This window comes from Engystomops pustulosus, chromosome 3 (genome assembly GCF_040894005.1).
Source record: "Engystomops pustulosus chromosome 3, aEngPut4.maternal, whole genome shotgun sequence".
In the NCBI taxonomy this organism is placed as follows: domain Eukaryota; kingdom Metazoa; phylum Chordata; class Amphibia; order Anura; family Leptodactylidae; genus Engystomops; species Engystomops pustulosus.
The window spans coordinates 113,273,251-113,294,501 of record NC_092413.1 but is presented as its reverse complement, the minus strand read 5'-3'; positions in this window follow the sequence as shown (position 1 = coordinate 113,294,501).

The following is a 21,251-nucleotide window of genomic DNA, read 5'->3' as shown; positions in this document are numbered from 1 at the left end:
AGGAATCTGTGTTGTTTCCACCTGGACTGCAAAGTCATCCATGTATAAAGCGGGGAGACCCACCAGTGGCTTGGTGGACACCTGAGAACCTGTGTGGATACGGGATGAGGTGCCACTAAATAGAGGGACTGGCATACCGGTCCTCAGCGAAGAACCTCACCGCTACGCAAGTTGAGCACAGGAGCATGAGGTTGTAACCACAGGAGACTCAGAAGGATGGAGGACGTAGCCCGGGGTAGCACATAGAACAGTCTCTCTTTGTGCAATGCCCCAATTTGCAGGCACAGGGGCTCGGTGTGGTACAGGACTGGATTGCAGAGGATCTGCCCACTAACAGATGAAATGACCAGTGGCTTCTCTAGATGAACCACAGGAAAGTGATGCTGAGAGACCAGGCAGTATCCATGAAGTTTCCTGCAGAGCTGGAATCCAAGAAGGCCGAAGCCTGAAATTGGCCACTTGTTCCAAAACTGAGTAGAACTGGAATATTCAGGCATGAAGAAGCGTTATTCTCACCTAGGGACGCTTCTCCCAAGAACCCTAAGGGACAGACTGGACAAGATCTAGGCAGAGATTCTTCTATCTTCGTCTGGAATGCTCTTGAGGTGACAGCTGAGCTCTATCCACCTGCATAGGTTCCTCTGCAGCAGACACGGAGGGCAGCAGAGATGGTAAATGGCAAAATCACCGACAGAAAAGTCCCCTTGGCATAAGCTTAGCAGGGCAGTTTCAGCAGATAACGTCTGGCAGGTTCTTCAAAGATGGACCGGAATTTAACAAGGAATGTAGTGATATCAGCTGTGACCAGGTCATACCTGTCCCAGGAATCGGGGATGGCTCATGCCAGGGCTTTGCCGCAAAGGAGACTATTCATGAAAGCCACCTTTGACCATTCTGTGGCTAACTGCAAAGGCATCAATTTAATGTGCATGGAGCACTGTGTGGTGAAACCCCAGGACAACTTGGCATCTCCCTCATACTTGGACGGCATGTATAATGGCAGTCTAGGTTCTGCAGTAGGCTGGGTTGCTGCAGTAGTGAGAGGAGACTCTGGAACCGGACGTTGCTGCAGGGTAGCAAACAATTGCTGCAAGATGGTTGTGAGCAGTCCAAGTTACTGGCCCTGCACAGCAATTTGTGGGGACTGCAGGGCCACGATGGTGGTAAGATCAGCCATCAGATTCAGGTAGCAGAACCATGACAGGATCTATGGCCCGGGGTAGTGGACCCACTGTACCACTGCGAGCGATGATGTAAGCCAACACCTGGGAGTGAAGTCTAAGTGGCACACGGTTTTCACCAGAGCCCACTGCAAAGTGGCCTGCATCAGGATACCACTGGATCGCTCCACAGGCGCGACTCTGCTCGCGGTGGTGGCCAAGGCGAATTACAGAATCGTAGAGCAGAAACGGCAGCATGGAATCAGAGTCCGGGACATAGCAGAAGGTCACAATGGCACAAAGATCCGGCAGGGGTCAAAGGAAGGGGCTGGCTACTTATAAGGTCAGAAAGCAGCAGCACCAATTAGCGGCACGTTGGCCCTTCAAATCTAGCAGAGCCGCTGCAGCCGGGCACCAGGGTAAAACGAGGGCACATGTGTGTGCCACCGACCCAGGAAATGGGTTGCAAGCACACCCATGACAGGTTGTAGGTGAAAACAAGGGGTACTCTATGGTTTTCTATTTTTGTTTTTATTGGAGGATTTGATTTTCGATGGTACTTGGATGATAATGGCAAAAGAAAAGGAATACACGGTCCAGCCAGGCTCCAGACACCGAAAGCTTCTTTATTTAGTGCATATTAAAAAATTTGGCACTCCACTCAGATAGATAAAAAATGCCTAAGCATTTCGGACAGTAGTCACGTCCTTAGTCATGGCTACATTACAAAGACATGGTCACACATTTAAAGCCCAGTGCAAACAAAGGCACCTCCCCTCCCCCAACACCCCAGACACTTCAGTTACCGCCCATCTACAATAAAAAAATGTTAGTAAAACATAAAATTTATAACGGACATATAGTGGTAGAGCAGTCACTAGTCGGGTTGAAAGATAACCAAAATCATATTATCTTGTCACACAAGTTTAAGCGGTCCGTCTAGATGAATAGGGCAGTCCCGGCATCACAAACAAATCGTAATCGATCACGTGGCTTGGATCACGTGACACGTCCGGATCACATGGTCTTGTCATGTGTCACCCTATGGGTTGCTTGGTAACCCGTAAGTTCATGCATCTAATTGGAAGTCCCAGACAAAGAAAACTGTATACCGGGTAAGAGGGTTTTTTTAGCGACAGAAGGATCCGGGGCGAGGAGGAATCCTGTCAGCACCGCAGCGGAGATCCCGGACGAGGACCACAGGAACAAAAGGTCCGGGGAAACAATGGCGAGGATCCTCGTGGCGCAACCGAGAAAACTCCCCCAAACGTCACGGTAGGTGCCATTAGATCTAGGGCAAATAGAGTAAACAATGTTAGAATCGCAGCAAAGTACGGATTAGTAAAATCAACAATTTGGACACTGGGAATAATAAAAAACATAGTTTTTAAAAGAAGAACATAGACAATGGACGACAAGGATACCAGGTAGACTGCAGGGGTGTAGAGCAGTACTAATTGTGTACCATTGTGGCATGAAATACATTGGAGCTTAAGAGACAGGCATATCATAGAATTAGTAATGATACATTAATTCCCTTCTCATATTGAGACCTTGCGGGAAACGAGTTTCCAAGGAGAAAATCCAGAAAGCCTCTCTACTGGCCAAACGAGCTGCCACATTACCACCCCTAATATTCACATGGACCTTTTCAATGGCATAGGTAGTCAGAGAACGAACATCCCCGTTGTGAATTGTGACAAAATGATGCACCGGATAAATTCCGACCCGTAGGGTTCATGAAATCCCGTAAATGCTCCAAAAACCTGATTTTGAACTTGTGGGATGTGTGTCCAATGTACATGAGATTGCACACAGTGCAGTGTATAATATACACTACATTGTCTGAATTGCAGTTCATGAATTTTTTGATAGCAAATTGCTTCTTGCCATCACTTGAGAAGAACATCTTCTTTCTATTATCCACAAATTTACAGGTTTGACAGCGAGTAGCTCCACATTTAAAGAAACCCTGGGTGGACAGCCAAGTAGGTTTGGATTGTGTGGAGAAAAGGGAAGGGGATAATAAATTTCCCAGACTTTGGCCTCTCCTAGAAACTATCCGACAACCATTTTTGAGGATGTTCTCGAGTACAGGATCTGTTTTCAGTAAGGGGATATGCTGATTCACATTGTTAGAGATGGCTTTGAACTGGGGGCTGAACTGCAAAACCAATGTAGGGGTATAAAAAGAGTCGGGGTTGCTGTTGCGGTTATAATTTGAGTCATCTGATTGTTGTGGGTGTATGAGGTTATACCTATTTCTGTTGAGGGCTCTATTGTAAGCTCTCTCCAATGTCCAGTTTGGATAACCTCTATTTCTTAGTCTGCTGCATACTTGAGATGCCTCCCTATGAAAAGTAGAGATATTGCTGCAATTTCGCCTCACCCTTGTTAGCTCTCCTACAGGGATGGCCTGGATGGTATGGGGCGGGTGTTGAGATTTAGCATTTAGGATTTAGGATCCAGCTGTCTTCCAAGAGTTTGTCAATGACATCTTCAGAGACCTTCTGTATACGTGTGTAGTGGTCTACCTGGATGACATCTTGGTGTTCTCTCCAGATCTCAAGACAGGGGCTGTGCTTACCCAGAAGGGACACAGGGGCCGAACACATACGTGCGGTTTCTTTTCTAAAACTTTTTCTCCTGCAGAGAAGAACTACTCTATTGGTGACAAGGAACTCTTTTGAAGGGTGCTCGCTATCCAGTCTGTGTTTACACGGATCATAAGAACCTTTCGTACCTCCAGACAGCCCAACGTCTTAATCCCAGGCAGGCCCGTTGGTCACTATTCTTCTCCCGCTTCAACTTGATGATACACTTCCGACCAGCAGAGAAGAATATCAAGGCTGATGCCCTTTCTCGTGCCTCAGATGTTGTTGGAGAAGAGCCGCTCCTGTGGATCTTCGGCAGCTTACCCCTGGCAAGACGTATGTCCGACCTGCTCTGCGGAAGAGGATTTTGTTTTGAGGACATTCTTCCCGCCAGGCTGGGCACCCTGGGGTGCAACGCTGCGTGGCCCTCATTTCCCGCTACTACTGGTGGCCTGACTTGGTCAAAGATGTTTGGGACTTTGTGGGATCCTGCACCTCCTGTGCTCGAAATAAGCCTTCTCGTCTAAAACCGGCTGGTCTCTTGCTTCCGTTGCCAATACCCAGTCGCCCGTGGTCACACGTGGCTATGGACTTTGTCACGGATCTTCCATCTTCCTTAGGCAATACCGTCATCTGGGTGGTGACAGACCGGTTTTCAAAGATGTCTCATTTCGTCCCTCTTCCAGGTCTGCTCAACATCTTGCCAGCCTATTCTTCCAACATATATTCCGGCTACATGGGCTTCCTCTGCACATCGTCTCTGATCGTGGAGTCCAATTTGTCTCCCACTTCTGGCGCTCACTCTGCAGCCAACTGCAGGTGAAGTTGGACTTTTCTTCAGCTTACCACCCTCAGTCCAATGGCCAAGTGGAGAGGGTCAACCAGAGTCTGGGCTGCTACCTTCGTCATTTTGTCTCTGCCCGTCAGGATGACTGGTCCACTTTGTTCTCCTACAACTCTCTGGATTTAGAATCTGCTGGTGCAGCTCCATTCTTTATTGTCTATGGAAGAATTCCACGCCCACCACTCCCTCTCTCAGTTCCTTCGGATGTTCCTGCGGTGGAAGAATTGGTGCAGGACCTCAGTTCTGTCTGGAGACAGACTCGTTTATCTCTACTTCGGGCGTCTGCTCGCACTAAAATCTAGGCCGACAAGAGACGCAGACCTCCTCCCGTCTTCTCTCCTGGGGACAAGGTCTGGTTATCTACCAGGTACATCCGGCTGAAGATACCTGGGTGCAAGCACCGTCCTCGATTCTTGGGTCCTTTCGAGGTCCTGTCCCGTATTAATCCTGTATCCTACAAGTTGCGCCTTCCTCCCACCATGCGCATCCCGAACTCCTTCCATGTCTCCCTGCTCAAGCCTGTCATCCTGAACTGCTTCTCCTGGCAAGTACCTCCTCCTACCCCTGTGGCTGACTCCACCGACACCTATGAGGTAAAGGACATCCTTGATATGAAGACAGTAAGGGGGAAGCGGTTCTTCTTAGTCGACTGGATAGGGTTCGGTCCGGAAGAGAGGTCTTGGGAGCCGGAGGACAATATCCTGGACCGTGATCTTCTGCAGAGATTTCTCCAGCCCAAGAAGAGGGGGAGGCCGAAGGGGGGGGGGGGGTACTGTCACGGGTGGACCCACGACTTACATCGCGGGTCGCAGGCTCACCCGCGCCTCTCACTCCCCGCAGGCGCCGCGCCAGCGCGTCTCACCTCTCCCCGCTCCCGAGTCCCGGCCTCACTCCGTGTGCACGCGGCCCCGTGCCTAAGGGCGCACGCGCGGCACTTCTAGAAAATTTAAAGGGCCAGCGTGTCATTGATTGGCGCTGGTCATTTCCCATGAGGCTATTTATATCTGCCTCTCCCATCTAACCCTGCCGGATCTTTGTGCCTCACAGCCTTAGAGAAAGCTCTGTTGCGATTTGCCTGCGTGCCAGTGTCTCCTGCGTTCCAGTGTCTCCTGCGTTCCTGTGTCTCCTGCGTTCCTGACTCCCTCCGTGTTGCTGTGTTACCTGACCTCCTCCGTGTTCCCGTGTACCAGTGTTCCTCTGTGCTGCTGTCGTGTGTGCTGTGTTCCCGTACCCTTTTGCTTGGACCTCCTGTTGCTGACCCCGGATTGGACTCTGACGTTGCATCCCTGCCGCCTGCCCTGACCCTGTGCCTGGACTGTGACCTCGAGTGTGACTGCTGTTTCTGTACTTCAACCTTTCCGCCACTGCAGACAAGTCATGCCTGAGGAACGACCTGGTGGTACCACAGCTTGTCTAACCCGCTTTGCGGCGGGCTCTGGTGAAAACCGGGTACCACTTAGACTCCGGTCCCAGGTAGTGGCTTGAGTCATCGTCTGCAGTGGTCCAGTGGATCCACATCCCGTAAGCCTGACATATACTCTATTACAGAAAGATATTTATACCCTTATACCCCATATTTCAATGAGCACAGATCCCTCCAGAAGAAATTGTGTAAGAGTAGTTAGTAGTCTTTAAAATGTGGCCTGAAATGTGAACATAAATCTAAGTTATAAACAATACAAAAAAACATTAAGCCAGGGGTGTGGCTATAGAATTTACTATCCAAGGTAACCCCCGCTGTTTTCATACAATACAACCAAAATTTTGAGTACAATTAAAGAATAATAAATCAGATAAGTGCCAGACAAATACATTTTATTATGTAAACAAGTAGACGGCAATACAACAGAGACAATAAATATAAAAACAGTGAGTGCCAAATGATTACAGAATCATAAACCTATTGGGAAAATCAGACCTGGTACAAAAGGTATAATGTAAATCAAAGCCTAAGTAGAGATCCCATAAATAGAGGGGAAACATTATATCTCATATGGAGCTAGCACTGAAACATAATTACCTATACCAGTAAAACAGGCACACGCTGTACAGTTCTAGGAAGAGGGGGTTTATTTGAGTTTTTAGGTTTTTTTATTATATATTTTTTTAAACTTTTTTTTAATTAAACTTTTTACTATATTTCAGACTTCCAAGGGTACATTAACCCTAGGTTGTCTGTAAGATCCTATCATATAATGCCATACTACAGTATGGCAGTATATGGGGATTTTACTCCTCATACATTACAATGTACTGATAGCACATTGTAATGAATGAGATAAAACGAAGTATCCTCGGGTCTTAGTGAGACCCGAGGTTACCATGGCGACGGATCGTCGCTTCCCGATGACGTCACAGGGAGCGACCATCTTTTTGAAGCTGCCGGCGGCTATTAGGCAAAGACTTAGCAAAGACTTACTGGCTATGGAGAGGGCTCGGCCCGTGAGCCCTCTCCATGCACCAAGACCCGGCATGTGACGTAATACTACGTCACATTTCGGTAAGGGGTTAAGGTGCTTATAGCTGAGGGGAAATATGCTTTTACTCAGATTACTGAGATGTGTCAGGACTTTCAAAGCATGGCAAGCAGAATGGAGATGGCAATGGATAAAACCAGGCATACTGGGGCACAATTCCAAGGGTCCTGCAGCCCCAATTCCGTCGGGTTTTCCCGAATATTTCCGATTTGCGTCGTTGTGCGCTGAATTGCCCTGGATTTTGGCGCGCGCGATCACGTGGCCGTCGGACAAACCGCGGAATTAAAAAAAAAATTGTGTAGCAAGATCAGCACTGACAAGCACCGGGAAGAAAAGGGGAACACCGGCGGACCTCGGCGTAGCAGCGACACCTGCTGGATATCGGGCGCACGACCTTAGTGAATCTCGGCAGACCCGAATCCTCGACGGACAATGTGCCGCGGGATCGTGACTGGACCGGGTAAGTAAATGTGCCCCACTATGTCGCAAGTATAGATGACTGTAGCCTCTCACACTGATGTTATGAGAAAAATGTTTAGGCACTTGGAAGACTTAGACAACAAGGGTAGACGGAACAATATATGAGTGAAGGTGGTCCAGGAAATGAACTGTAGAGAGGACGTGAAAACCACCCTTATGTCCTGGAGGACAACTCTGTGCGCTGTCCAACGAAGATTTGGGTCTGCCGCGTTTCACTGAGGTCGTGCGTACAATTTCCTGCATGTGTCGCTTTCCCACTGAGGTCCGCGGGAGTTCACCTTCTTCTCCTGGTGCATGTAAGTGCTTGATCTTGCGGCACAATTTCGTTTTTAAATTCCGCAGTTTGTCCGACGGCACGCCCCCCGCTTTCTGTCGCATGCCGCTTTCTGTTACTCTTATCAGAGTAAGCAAACTGTGACACTACTGAAACATGTCAGTGAATTTAATGCATTAGTAACATTAATTGAAAAATACTCCTTTCTCTATAACATTCTTGAATCTCATTATTAAATTGCAATATACACATACATTATGCATCAATGTATTTCCAATACTGTAGAATGGAATAAATACTGCAGTAAGCAGAAAGACTTTCCTCCATTACAGAAAATGGTGTAAAGCAATACTGAGTGATGATACAAACCACAAAACACTCAATAATTCTGCTCATAAATATTGTAAAGGAGAAGTAATCTATTTCGTCTTTAAAATTGCAACCATTGCATTGGTGGTTTACATGATACAGAATAATGTAAATTCTCTATGAACGTCAACAGTTTTACCCCAGGCAGAAGTGCAGTCCCGAATCAAAACCACTAAAATATACGACGGAGCCCAGATGGCATATACCAGTGGTGGCGAACCTATGGCACTGGTGCCAGAGGTGGCACTCAGAATGCTCTCTGTGGGCACTCAAGCTACCACCCCAGCACAAAGTTTACCAAACAGGTCTCAAAGAATCTAACTGCAGTCACACACACGTCAAGATTTGCTTATCTCAGTGCTATTTTAACCCTTTAAAGGGGTTATCCGGGTTTAAAACATTTCTTATGGCCGGGCTGGGGAGGGCTATTTAAACACAATATACATGTACTTACCTCCTCCAGTGCTGCCGATGTCCCGCGCCGCGGCCGGTCTTCTCTGTGCGCCGGTTTCTTTACAAGTGCGCACAGAGAGTTTCCGGCCGGCCGGATGCTCCCATGCGACACCATCTCCCAGCACTTACAACGCTGAGAGATAGGGACGGATGGGAGGAGCCGGCCACATCGCGGACCGGAAGCTCCCTGTGCGCGGCTTCCATGCCCCTGTAAACAAACAGGGGCACGGATCGAAGGGACCGCGGCGCGGGACATCGGCGGCGCCGGAGGAGGTAAGTCCATGTTTATTATGTTTAACTAGCCCCCCCCAGCCCGGCCCTAGGTAATTTTTAAAACCCGGATAACCCCTTTAATTACATTGGACATATTACATATGTCCACACTGGGTGGCACCACAGTGGCCAAGCCTGTATGAGATACGACCCATAACTTTTGATTCCTGGCACCTAGAATCTCTTGGCAGCTTGGGACTTAAGGAAAAGCGTGAAGGTGTATAGCGGACCGGATTATCTTTGAAGGTCCTCCTGTTGGCCCAATGACTATTCCTGTACAGCGGGGCCCTGGAGAGAAGCTACAGTGATAGTCCGAATTTTCCCTCCTGCTTTCAGTTGTATCGGTGTCCTGAAGAGGCAGGTATGATTGAAAATTGTGGAAGAACAGTTCAACAAATAAATAAATTACATCTTATATTGGCACTTTGTGATTAATGAGCAGATTTTGGTTGTAGTCTGGGCACTAGGTCTCTAAACGGTCCGCCATCACTGATCTAGGTTATAGTGTAGGAAGGGTCTTCATTAAACCCCAAATAAGCAAAGTTGAAGCCATTTAAAATTGGCCACACCCACTATAAAAAAAAAACAAGTGAAGGCATTCTTGGGGACTGTGGGCTATTTTAGGCAGTTTGTCCCTGACTTTGCCACTATTGCTGCCCCACTAACGGAGCTCACAAAAGGGACAAAATTTTCATTTTTCACTCCCCACCTTCAAAAATGTATAACTTTTATTTTTCCATGTAAAGAGCTGTGTTATGGCTTATTTTCTGCGTAACAAATTACACTCCAAAATAGTGGTATTTCATTTTCCATGCCGTGTACTGGGAAGCGGGAAAAAAATTCTAAATACAGTGAAATTGGTAAAAAAAAACGCATTTGTGCCGTATTCTTGTGGGCTTGGATTTTACGGATTTCACTGTATACCCCAAATGACATATCTACTTTATTCTTTGGGTCGGTACGATTACGGGGATACCAAATTTTTTATAGGGTTTATAATGTTTTCATACATTTACAAAAATTAAAACCTCCTGTACAAAAAAAATTTTGGGAGATTTTGCCATCTTCTGCCGCTAATAACTTTTTTATACTTTGGTATACAGAGCTTTGGGAGGTGTCGTTTTTGCGGCCTCCGATGACATTTACAATGTTATCGTTTTTAGGACCGTACGACCTTTTGATCACTTTTTATAGAATTTTTAAATTTTTTGCCATTTTTGACTTTGGGCGCAATTTTCTGTTACAGGGTTAAACGCAGTGAAAAACTGTTATTCTATTTAGTAGATCAGGTAGTTCTAGGGCAGTGGTGGCGAACCTATGGCACGGGTGCCAGAGGTGGCACTCAGAGCCCTTTCTGTGGGCACCCAGGCCTTCACCCAAACACAAAGTTTGCCAGCAAGGCTTTCTCCTGTGATCCAATACAGCCCAGGACGTACCATGCTCAGCACTATTCTTAAGCAACATCCTTGGCTGCCAGGACTACAGGAGGAGCGGGAAGGGCTGGATAGAGATGGATTGTCATTTGAGCTCCAGCTCTGGGTCCCCTGATTCTTCCTCTTCAGGGGACCCTGGAGGGAAGCTACAATCCAAATTTCTCCATCTTTCTATTGTATTGGTGAACTCTGGACACCAATTCAATTAAAACCTGTGATACAGCAAGAGGCAATAAGTTACTGCTTACATTTTCATGTTGGCACTTTGCGAGGTACATGTAGATTTTGGTTGTAGCTTGGGCACTCAGTCTCCAAAAGGTTCGCCATCACTGGCATATACCCTACACTACAGGAATTATGTTCTACATATAATAGATAAACTGTTATTTTTAATATAGTATTTAAAGATTTCTTACAGACAGATTCTGTTGCACAGGACTGGTCATTGAAGATGTGGTGCTAAAATATGAAAAAAAGGATCAAAAAGTAATCCTGGGAGCTACACATCTCTGAGTTTAACTTTGATTGGGAGAAAAATAATAATTGCGGGAGTATCTCACTGTACATAAACGTATAACACAGCATCAGCATGGGTTTATGAGGGATTGGTCTTTTCAGACTAATCTGATTGGCTTATATGAGGAGGTAAGCTCTAGGCTGGACCTGGTAGAAGTTGTGAATGTCTTTCTCGATTTTGGCTCATACATTAGCGGATATTTTGTGTATTTGGGTTAGTAATTTGTTTAGTGAAAAAGAGGGTTATAGATGGCACATTCTCAGATTGGGTTGAAGTTACACAGTGGGGTGCAACAGTGGGCCAGTATTGGGCTCTCTTAATTTTTTTTATTTTTTTAATCAAACTTATTTTTATTGATTTTTGTATACTTTTACAAAAACACACAACAATTATCCATTGCAGGCGGTCAAATGTACATTCTGAGGAGATACATACTGAATCGACCAAGCATGGCCTTTATTATCCCACAATCCTGGAGTACAATAGACCTAAGGAAATCTGCCATAACATGAATTTCAAGTGAACAACTTATCATAACATTGCAAAAAAGAAAACTAACAAAAAGAAAATAATACCCCCCCCCCAGAGTCATCTCCCAAGGGTAGAACATATGTGCCCAAAAATGATAGTAGTACTCCCTACTTTACCAATGTATCTGAGTAACTAACTTACTTATACAGCTAGGGAGAGCTGATATTGCAAACTTGACCTTATTTGTAACAGCTGTTGCGATGGCAGACCTGCCGTATCCATCCATTTCCCCCAGATCTTTTCAAATTTAGCTATGGAGTTTCTTTTCAAATAAGAGCCATATTCCAGAATGATCACATTATTAACCCTATTTATATATTCACGCACAGTTGGGGGCCGTGGCCTAATCCAGTGTGCAGCTATCAGCTTCCTCATTTGATATAAGGATCGCTGAATCCCCACCGTTTGGAATTTCAGTAAATTATCTATATCCAAAATCCCAAACAAACAGGAAAGAGGTACAGCTGGTATAGTTACCGAGAACACCCTGCCTAAGATTTCTAGCACTTCTTTCCAAAGACTTTCCAGTTCCCCACATTCCCACATCATGTGTAGGATGCCCGCCTCCTCACAGCTACACCTAGGGCAGTTTGAGTCTCCACGGGCCCCGATTTGATATAACAACTTTGGCGATCTATATGCCCTATGCAGCATGAAAAGATGGGAAATCCTATGGGCCTCGCTAGGGGATAAGGTAGGCACCATCTCTAGACAGTCTGACCATTGTTCATCAGTTATAGGACCTATATCTCTTTTCCATTTAACGCGACTCTTAACCTGTGCATCGCCTAGGGAGTCGTTCAATAAAACAACATTATAAAAGGAGATTAGTCCCTTAGTTGTAGTAGATGTCAATACTCTATTCAAGGCCCCGCAAGGTCCCACAGTAATCTGACTTGTACGATTCTGGGTATCATATGCATGTCGCAGCTGAAGATATTGGTAGAACCATGCCTGTGGTAGCTGATGTGTATTTCTCAGCTCTTCAAATGTCTTACATATACCATTAGAGCATAGATCCTCCAAAGTAATCACACCTTTACTTTCCCATGGAGAAAACCCCTCTAAACGAAAAATTTCAGGCAAAGCAGGGTTCCTCCATATGGGGCTGAAAGTGGTATATTTAGAGACTCCCATTATAGCTTTCGCTTTTCCCCATCAATGTCAAAGTAGGTTTCTTACTTATCTGACCACCTCCAAAGTTAGCTTCTAATGCGTGCGCTGGGGTGGGAAACCCAGTCCAGGACACAATCAGTCTGCCTGCTGAGTTAAGCCCCTCTACCTTTCCCCATCCCACAAAATGCTGAATCTGAGAGGCTAGAAAATACATCCATGGATTAGGGATAGCAAGTCCACCATCTGTTTTACTCCGCTGAAGAGTGTCTAAACTAATACGTGCCTGCTGTCCCTTCCAGATCAGTGTGCGAAACAGCCCTTGGATTCTGTGAAAATAAGTCTGCGCTATCCAGATTGGGGAATTGTGTAAAATATACAAAAGTTTCAGCATGAGGACCATTTTAATTAAATTTCCCCTTCCTATTGGGGAAAGAGGCAATTTGCACCACATCTTGATTTTAGTCGATAAACTAGCAAGTAGCGGTTCTAGATTATCCGTTATATAATCCTTTGGCTGTTTAGTTACCATCACCCCCAAATACTTGATTTTGGATTTCACCTGTATAGGACCCAAAAAATGAGGGTCCCCCGGTATCGGATCAAGGGGAAGTAAAACTGACTTATTCCAGTTGATACTAAATCCTGAATACGATCCAAAGTTGCTAATTATATCTATCGCTCCTGTGAGGGATCTATCCGTGTCGCCAAGATATATTAACAGGTCATCCGCGTACAGGGAAACGCGTTCCTCCCTATCTCCACCTCCGAATCCCTTTAGTTCCAAACTGCTTCTAAGTAGGGCTGCTAAGGGTTCTATTGTGAGCGCAAATAAAAAGGGAGAGAGCGGACAGCCCTGTCGCGTCCCCCTTTCCAATTCAAAGGCGTCCGAGACCAGGCCATTCACCTTGATTCTTGCTTTCGGACAGTTGTATAACAACTGGACATTTCTGATGAATTTAGGGCCAAAACCCATTCGTCTCAGAACGGCCCATAGAAAGTCCCACTCGACGCTGTCAAAAGCTTTGGCAGCGTCCAGTGAGAGAACCGCCCTACCAGTCCTTCCACATCCCTCCGCCTGTATGTTAAGGTATAAACGTCTTATATTAACCGCTGTGGACCTGTCTGGCATGAATCCAGATTGGTCCGTATGCACAAGTGAGGTAATAACATTAAGGAGACAATTGGCCAGGGCTTTAGCTAATACAGGGAGTAGGGATATTGGACGATATGAATCCATGCTCTGTGGATCTTTTCCTGGTTTAGGCACCAGCACTACTATCGCTTCTCTCATCGATGGTGGGAGGGTACCCTGCTCTTCTGAGTCTTCAAATACCTGCAATAGCCTAGGTAGTAGTAACCCCTGATGTTTTTTGAAGAACTCCCCTGGCAGCCCGTCTAGACCCGGGGCCTTGTCATTAGGAAGAGATGTCAGTGCGGCCTCTAACTCTTCGAGAGTCAGGGTGGATTCCAAGCCTTCAACTTGTTCCCGTGTTAAACTAGGCAGATCTATAACCTCCAGATATTCTTGTATGTCATGTGCACTATAACCAAGCCTGGATTTATAAAAATCACGGTATGATGTATGAAAAACCTCCAGTATTTCTTTATCACCCGTTATTATGGAAGAGTCTGGGGCCTGTATCTCCCTCACCTGTATAGTGCCCCTCTGAGCAGAAATTATAGTTGAAAGTAAGTGACCCACCGCTTCTCCTTGGACAAAGTATTTATGTTTAACCCCTTAAGGACGGAGGGTTTTTCGGCTCATTTCTCGCTCTCCAACTTCAAAAATCCATAACTTTTTCATTTTTCCTCGTACAGACCTGTGTGAGGGCTTATTTTGAGCGTAACAAATTTTACTTTCCCGTAATGTTATTTATTTTAACATGCCGTGTACTGCGAAGCTGAAAAAAAATTCCAAATGTGGAAAAATTGAAAAAAAAAGAAAAAAAATTTTTTGCCATCTTCTGACGCTAATAACTTTTTCATACTTTGGCGCACGGAGATGTGTGAGGGGTCATTTTTTGTGAAATGAGGCGACGTTTTCATTGCTACCATTTTGTGGTCTGTGCAACATTTTGATCATTTTTTATTTCATTTTTTATGTTATGTAAAAAGGTGTAAAAGTCGCATTTCGGACATTTGGGCGCCATTTCCCGCCTCGGAGGTCACCGTCGCCTGTAACAGTTTTTATATTTTGAAAGATCGGGCATTTTGGGACGCGGCGATACCTAATATCTTTGTGATTTTTACTGTTTATTATGTTTTATATCCGTTCTAGGGAAAGGGGGGTGATTTGAACTTTTAATATTTTATTAATTTTTTTTATTTTTTAAACTTTTTTTTTTCTTTTTTTTTTCACTATCTTTTAGACCATCTAGGGTACATTAACCCTAGATGGTCAGATCGCTGCTACCATATATTGCAATACTACAGTATTGCAATGTATGGCATTTTTGAAGCACATTCATTACAATGAGCCACTGGCTCATTGTAACGAATCTGCAGCTGCCAGATAGCCTCGTGTCAAAAGAAGACACGAGGCTACCATGGCAACCGATCGCCGCCCCCCGCGCGCCGCCGTCTTTTAAACACCGCCGGCGACTTTGCCGGCGGCAACGGGGGGGTTAATAGCCGCGATCGGTGCTAGCACTGACCGCGGTTATTAGCGGTGGGGGTTTTATGCATTATGCAAAAACCCCCACCTTTGTATGAAGAGGACTCAGCCCGTGAGCCCTCTTCATACATCCCTTATACCTCTGCGCCGTAGAGCTACGGCGCAGAGCGTTAAGGGGTTAAGGAAGAATCTTTTATCCTCCGCTACCTTCAATGTATGTTCTTTCAAGAGGGTCTGGGCCTCCTTCCAATTAGTTTCTGTCGCTGGTATTGGATTCTGCATATATATCTGTTCAGTAGAAAGAACCCTCTGCTGTAAATGCATCGTGAGTTCACGGGACCTAGCCTTATGTCTATTAATCTGTTGTCTATAGATCCCCCTGATGTACATCTTCATTGCATCCCATACCAAGCCAACAGTGGTTGAATTATCATTATCCTGAAGAAAAGTTTCTATTTCCCTGCTAAACAAATCCCCTTTATCTACCAGTTGTATCCAAAAGGGGTTTATTGGCCAGCTTCCTACCTGGCGTGGCACTACAGAGGGGACAGCAACGGCGACTCGGACTGAAGAATGGTCCGATACACTTCGGGGCAGATATTCAACTTCCCGAATATATCTATGCATGGGCGGTGATATTATAGCCATGTCTATTCTAGAGAGGGTGTTATGTGAGCTGGAATAACATGAGTACTGCTGTACGTCAGGATGTGTGACCCGCCAATAGTCATACCATCCAATCTCATCTAACATTCTAGCCAGTACAGTAGAGCCTTCAGAACCCACTTGTGTCGCCCCCCCCAAATCTATCACATCCTACAGAAAGGACCATGTTATAATCCCCCACCATCAGAACCGGTACCTGTGGCAATCCATTAACAAACATAAGTACCTTTTTAAGAACCTCAACAGCGGAGGAACATATAGCGCTACTAGTATTTGGGGTACATTGGGGCTGGTTGGCTGTATACTGGGGGGAGGTTGTCTGGCCATATACAGTCGAGGCTTGCTGGCTATATACATGGGGGGTCTTGCTGTATACTTGGGGGTGGGAGAGTGGCTGGTGGTGTTATATGGCATAGTAGTTATATTCTCGTACCTAGGGGGCAGTATTATAGTAGTTATATTCTTGTACATAGGGGGCAGTATTATAGTAGTTATAGTCTTGTACATAGGGGGCAGTATTACAGTAGTTATATTCTTGTACACAGGGGGCAGTATTATAGTAGCTATATTCCTGTACACAGTGGGCAATATTATAGCAGTTATATTCTTACTGGATAAGCCTGTGAGATTTATACAAACAGACTTAGTTTCTTGGAGATGTATATGAAATATTCACAGTCCCCATGAGTGTGATGGTAAGTGGAGAGGACTCATGGACTGTCCATACAAGGCAGTTATCTGCTGTATCATACAAAAAACATTTGCCCTGGAGGCATGAATCGCACCAGGTAACCTTTTAATTATTAAGGTCACACACAATTGCGACACCCATGCAAAGAAGTTGTAATATGTGCAAGGATAATATATATATATATATTTATTTCTTTTAATTACCTTCTTTTGCATAATGAAATTCTGGGACAAAATGAAATCATTGTGGTCCAAGAATATTGCAATTATAATAAATAAAATAATAAATTAAAACAAATCCATTTAAAAAGAGAACATACACAGAAAGGGGTACATTTAGCACCGGCGTAGAAATATACTAGCTGGCCCATTCGCGTCCACCCTCTCCCAGCCGGCCACGTCCCACTGGCGTGAAGGTGGCGGAGATGGCTAAATAATCGCAAGTGCTAGCAATAAGTTAGCATTTGTTATTATTTCAGGGCTTCCACTCCACTGACGTGGCGCGAGGCCCAGATAAATATGCCCCAAAAAGTCAATGGTCAAAAAACTAAATATACATGATAAATAGATCACGGTAACCTGTATAGAGGAATAGAAAGTATAGTCCTCAGAACAAGTCAAGGTATTTGCTTACAAACAAGTATTGCACATTACCCAGAGGAATAACAGAGGACAAGGGATACATACCCTGACAAAGCAAGGCAACACATGCTGGGGTCCACATATGTGTGTCTGGTTCTGAGGACTAGACCTTCTATACAGGTTAATATGATCTATGTATCTATCTATTTTTTGTGGTGCTATTTGATTTTGGGAACAACCTATTTAATCTAGTGGGGTACATTGTGTCCGTGCCCCCTGTTACCTGTATCAGTGTTCACTCTAGTTGCAAAAATTATAATACTGCAACTTTTCTTGTCATTGAATAAACCTTCACATTCTCACGTATGTGCATATTATTCAGCCTCTTAGCTACAAGCTACACACTTGCCTGTGTGGGTGTGTCTAAGATACACAAGCTCTGGTGTCATTGGTCAGCAGCAGGTTCTTGTGATGATGTCACAGGAGGCAGGTTCCGCCCCTCCATCTTACTGATTGTAGGTCTTTTCAGAGTTGGAAACCATGGTTTCTATGGGCCAAAAAAGGTACTAAAGGAGGACCGAGAGGCAACATACTTTAAGGGGTTGATTCCCAGGGCCACCTGGAACAGAAGTATGGTTTTTCTGCTCAGAATCACGTTCACCCTTTAAGTGGATGTGGAAAATAAAGTAATGTTAATGTAGGGCTGTTAATATGCGGTGGGATGACACCTGTCCATTATTCTTTAGATGAGTACGAAACCACATTTATATATTTTTGTTATGCTGCAAAATTCAAAAACCTTGCATTAATAAAAAAAAAATACCTTGCATCGCCATATTCTGACACCCATAATTTTTTCAGACTTCAGAGTATGGAATTGTGTGAGGTGTCATTGTTTGCAGGATGGCATGTCGTTTTCATTGATACCATTTTGAAAACTATACAACCGTTCAATCACTTTTGAACACAATTTTTATTGGAGGCAAAATGGAGTAAAAGTGGTGATTCAGACATTTAGATACCATTTTCCTTAAAGGACACCTGTCATCAGGTCTGTATCACTTGTCCTGTCACTACTACCTGTTGGAGCAGCTCACAAGGATCCCATCCCAGCCTTTATCTAGTTATTTCATACATTATTCATTGTAAAATCATCTATTTTTATCATGTAAATGAGGCTGGTCACATGGTCAGAGGCAGTGATGTCACCCCTATTCCCCCTCCCCTCTCGTCCCCCTGCTCATGTCTGTGTGCAATGTATAGTAAAGCATGGCTAGAGTGTGTGCTGCATCTGCTGACATGCTGCATCCTCCTAATACACATGTGAGAGACACAGACATCAGCTACACATGAATCTGACATGTTCTGCTGTAACATGGCTGCCTGGAGCTGCTGTATCTCTCCTATACACACACACACATGCACACACAGGCTGCAGGGGGCATGGCCACCATCACCAGGAAGCACATCATTATACAGCCTCACATCATTATACAGGCTGTCAGTCATGCACTGGGGGTGTGGCTGTGCCTCCCACTCATGAATAGAGTGGACAGCTTGAATATGCTAATGCTTCATTGGACATTTCACAGGTCATTTGCATACAGCTTTAGGACCTCATTGCTTAGGTTTACAGGCATGTAGAGGGACAATGAAGGGATAGAGGCAATGCTCTCTAATGGCAGTTTATGAAAATATATTTAGTTTAGGGGGGTTATTTTGCATGATGGGTTTTCTTTAACGTTTATCACTGTAAATAATTATATTTATATTTTAATAGATTGGACATTTTGGGAACCCGCAATGCCCAATTTGCTTATGATTTTACTTTATTTTTGTATGTGACCTAGTGAAAACGTTAAGTGCCCCCCCCCCCCCCCCCCCCGGGTTCCTAAACCACAAGGAGATTTGATCCGAACTTAATAGACTAACAATTGCATTGAAAGTTGCATGCAAGGGCAATCTTGATAAGAAGAATTAATTCTTCCTTGATCTATGTCCAGTGCCACTAACCCAACCAAAACAGTTAAGTATGGTGTACTGACAAGATGTATTATTATCAAAACAGTGCTGACTGCTTTGGGATTATAACTTTGGGGAAATACTTACAGCTGTGGCTATTATCTCACATCATATCAAAACAGAGCTGTAGGAAGGATTGTTTTCAAATTGTACATCCTAGTGACATTTCATATTCCATGCTGTTTACTTGGAAGCTGTACAAAAATTCCAAATGTGTTATTTGGGTTGGTATTCTATTATGTTCTATTATGTTTTAATACATCTAAAAAATAAAAATGAAACCTTCTATACACAAAAAAAAATTCTGCATTTTGGCCTATTCTGACACCAATAACCTTTTCATACTTCTGCGTACGGAGGTGTGTAATGTGCCATTTCCTGCAGGATGATTTTCATCGCTACCATTTTGATAACTTTTTATTAAGATTGGCAAAAGGCAAAAAAGTGCTGTTTCTGACTTTCTGGCTCAATTTTCCGTTGCAGGGTTCACAGTTTTTAATGTTGATAGGATTTTTGGGACGCGGCAATACCAAACATTTTTATGATTTTTAAAAAATGTATTTCATTTTATACTAGTTCTAGAGAAAGAGGGGATTTGATTTTTTAGGAATTATTATTTTTTAATTTTTCCAGTTTTTTTTGTTTACCAAATTTTAGACCTTCGAGGGTTCTTTAACCCTAGGTGTTGGCTCCTATCATAGCAGATGGAGAATTTGCTATTAATCTATAAGTGTGCTTATGGGACACATGAAGACTGTCTTACAGACTGCTGGCTCCAATGACAGCAGACTGGTAGAAAATGATTAACATCCAGAGCATGGAGGAGCTCTGGTACCACCCCCTGGAACCTAGTGGAACACTAAATTATATATTCTGGAACTGTGTAATACTTCAGCCCTTCAGGGAGGAGGTCATGAGTTTGGTCAAGAATTTGACTGGCAGATCCCTAGAGGGTGACCTGACATGGGTATTACTGCATCATAATGACATTAGAGGCTTACATCCCTGCATAGTGGCGATTCTCTGAGATCCTGACCCTATTTCACTGGTTGACTATAGTTAATGAAATTTACCGGATGGAAGATATTGTGCATGCGGCTCCAGATCGAGCACAGCGATTCCAAAAAATGGGGTTCTACTTGAATTCCTTGGTTTCCTCTGAGCCCTATGTGTCTCTGATGAGAGGCGCCCCAAATCCTACATAAAATGATTAAACTTTCTCCTTAATACTTTATGAAATTGCTATTGTAATTTTTGTTTTAGTTTGTTTTGTCTCCTTTTTTGGAGCTCTATTGGTGCGTTGCCGCCACTTATTTTCAATATGTTCCCCAACATTATGTGGATCGGCCGAGCTTCTGCACGAGCAGCTGCGATCAAACATATCTGCAGAACCTAAAGCACTCACCCACAATCCCGGCGATCGGCCAACCTCCGCCGAGTATGGGGGTGTGAATCACCTCCATGGCAGCTCCGGGGTCCAATGAAGAACCTCAGGGCTGCCTTACATGATTGCCTGCTGGGTCAGCAGTGCAGGTGTCAACCCCCCCAGTAGTATATAGCCAGCAAGTCCCCAGTAGTATACAGCCAGCCCAGCCTGCCCCCAGTAGTATACAGCCAGCCCAGCCTGCCCCGTGTAGTATACAGCCAGCCCAGCCTGCCCCGTGTAGTATACAGCCAGCCCAGCCTGCCCCGTGTAGTATACAGCCAGCCAAGCCTGCCCCGTGTAGAATACAGCCAGCCCAGCCTGCCCCGTGTAGTATACAGCCAGCTCAGCCTGTCCCATGTAGTATACAGCGCTGCTGGCGTCATACTATGCGCCCGGGAGAAAAACATGACGGGCCTAGCAGGATGTTAACGAAGAAAGAAGACAGAAGAAGACACGCGCTTACATCGGGAGAGCAGCGCTGTGCATCGGGGCCGCCGGAGGGTGAGTATATAATTTTTTATTCTTTTTTTTAAGTATTGACTCGTGTATATGCCGAGTTGAGGATTTTCAGCACATTTTTTGTGCTAAAAAACTCGGCTTATACACGAGTATATATGGTAGATAATTTCTCTGGGTGGTGAAGTTTCCAAAATAAGCCAAAAAAGTTCCCATGAGTGGTATTGTGCCTAAAATCAATAATTCTTTATTAAATCACATTAAATATCCCCCA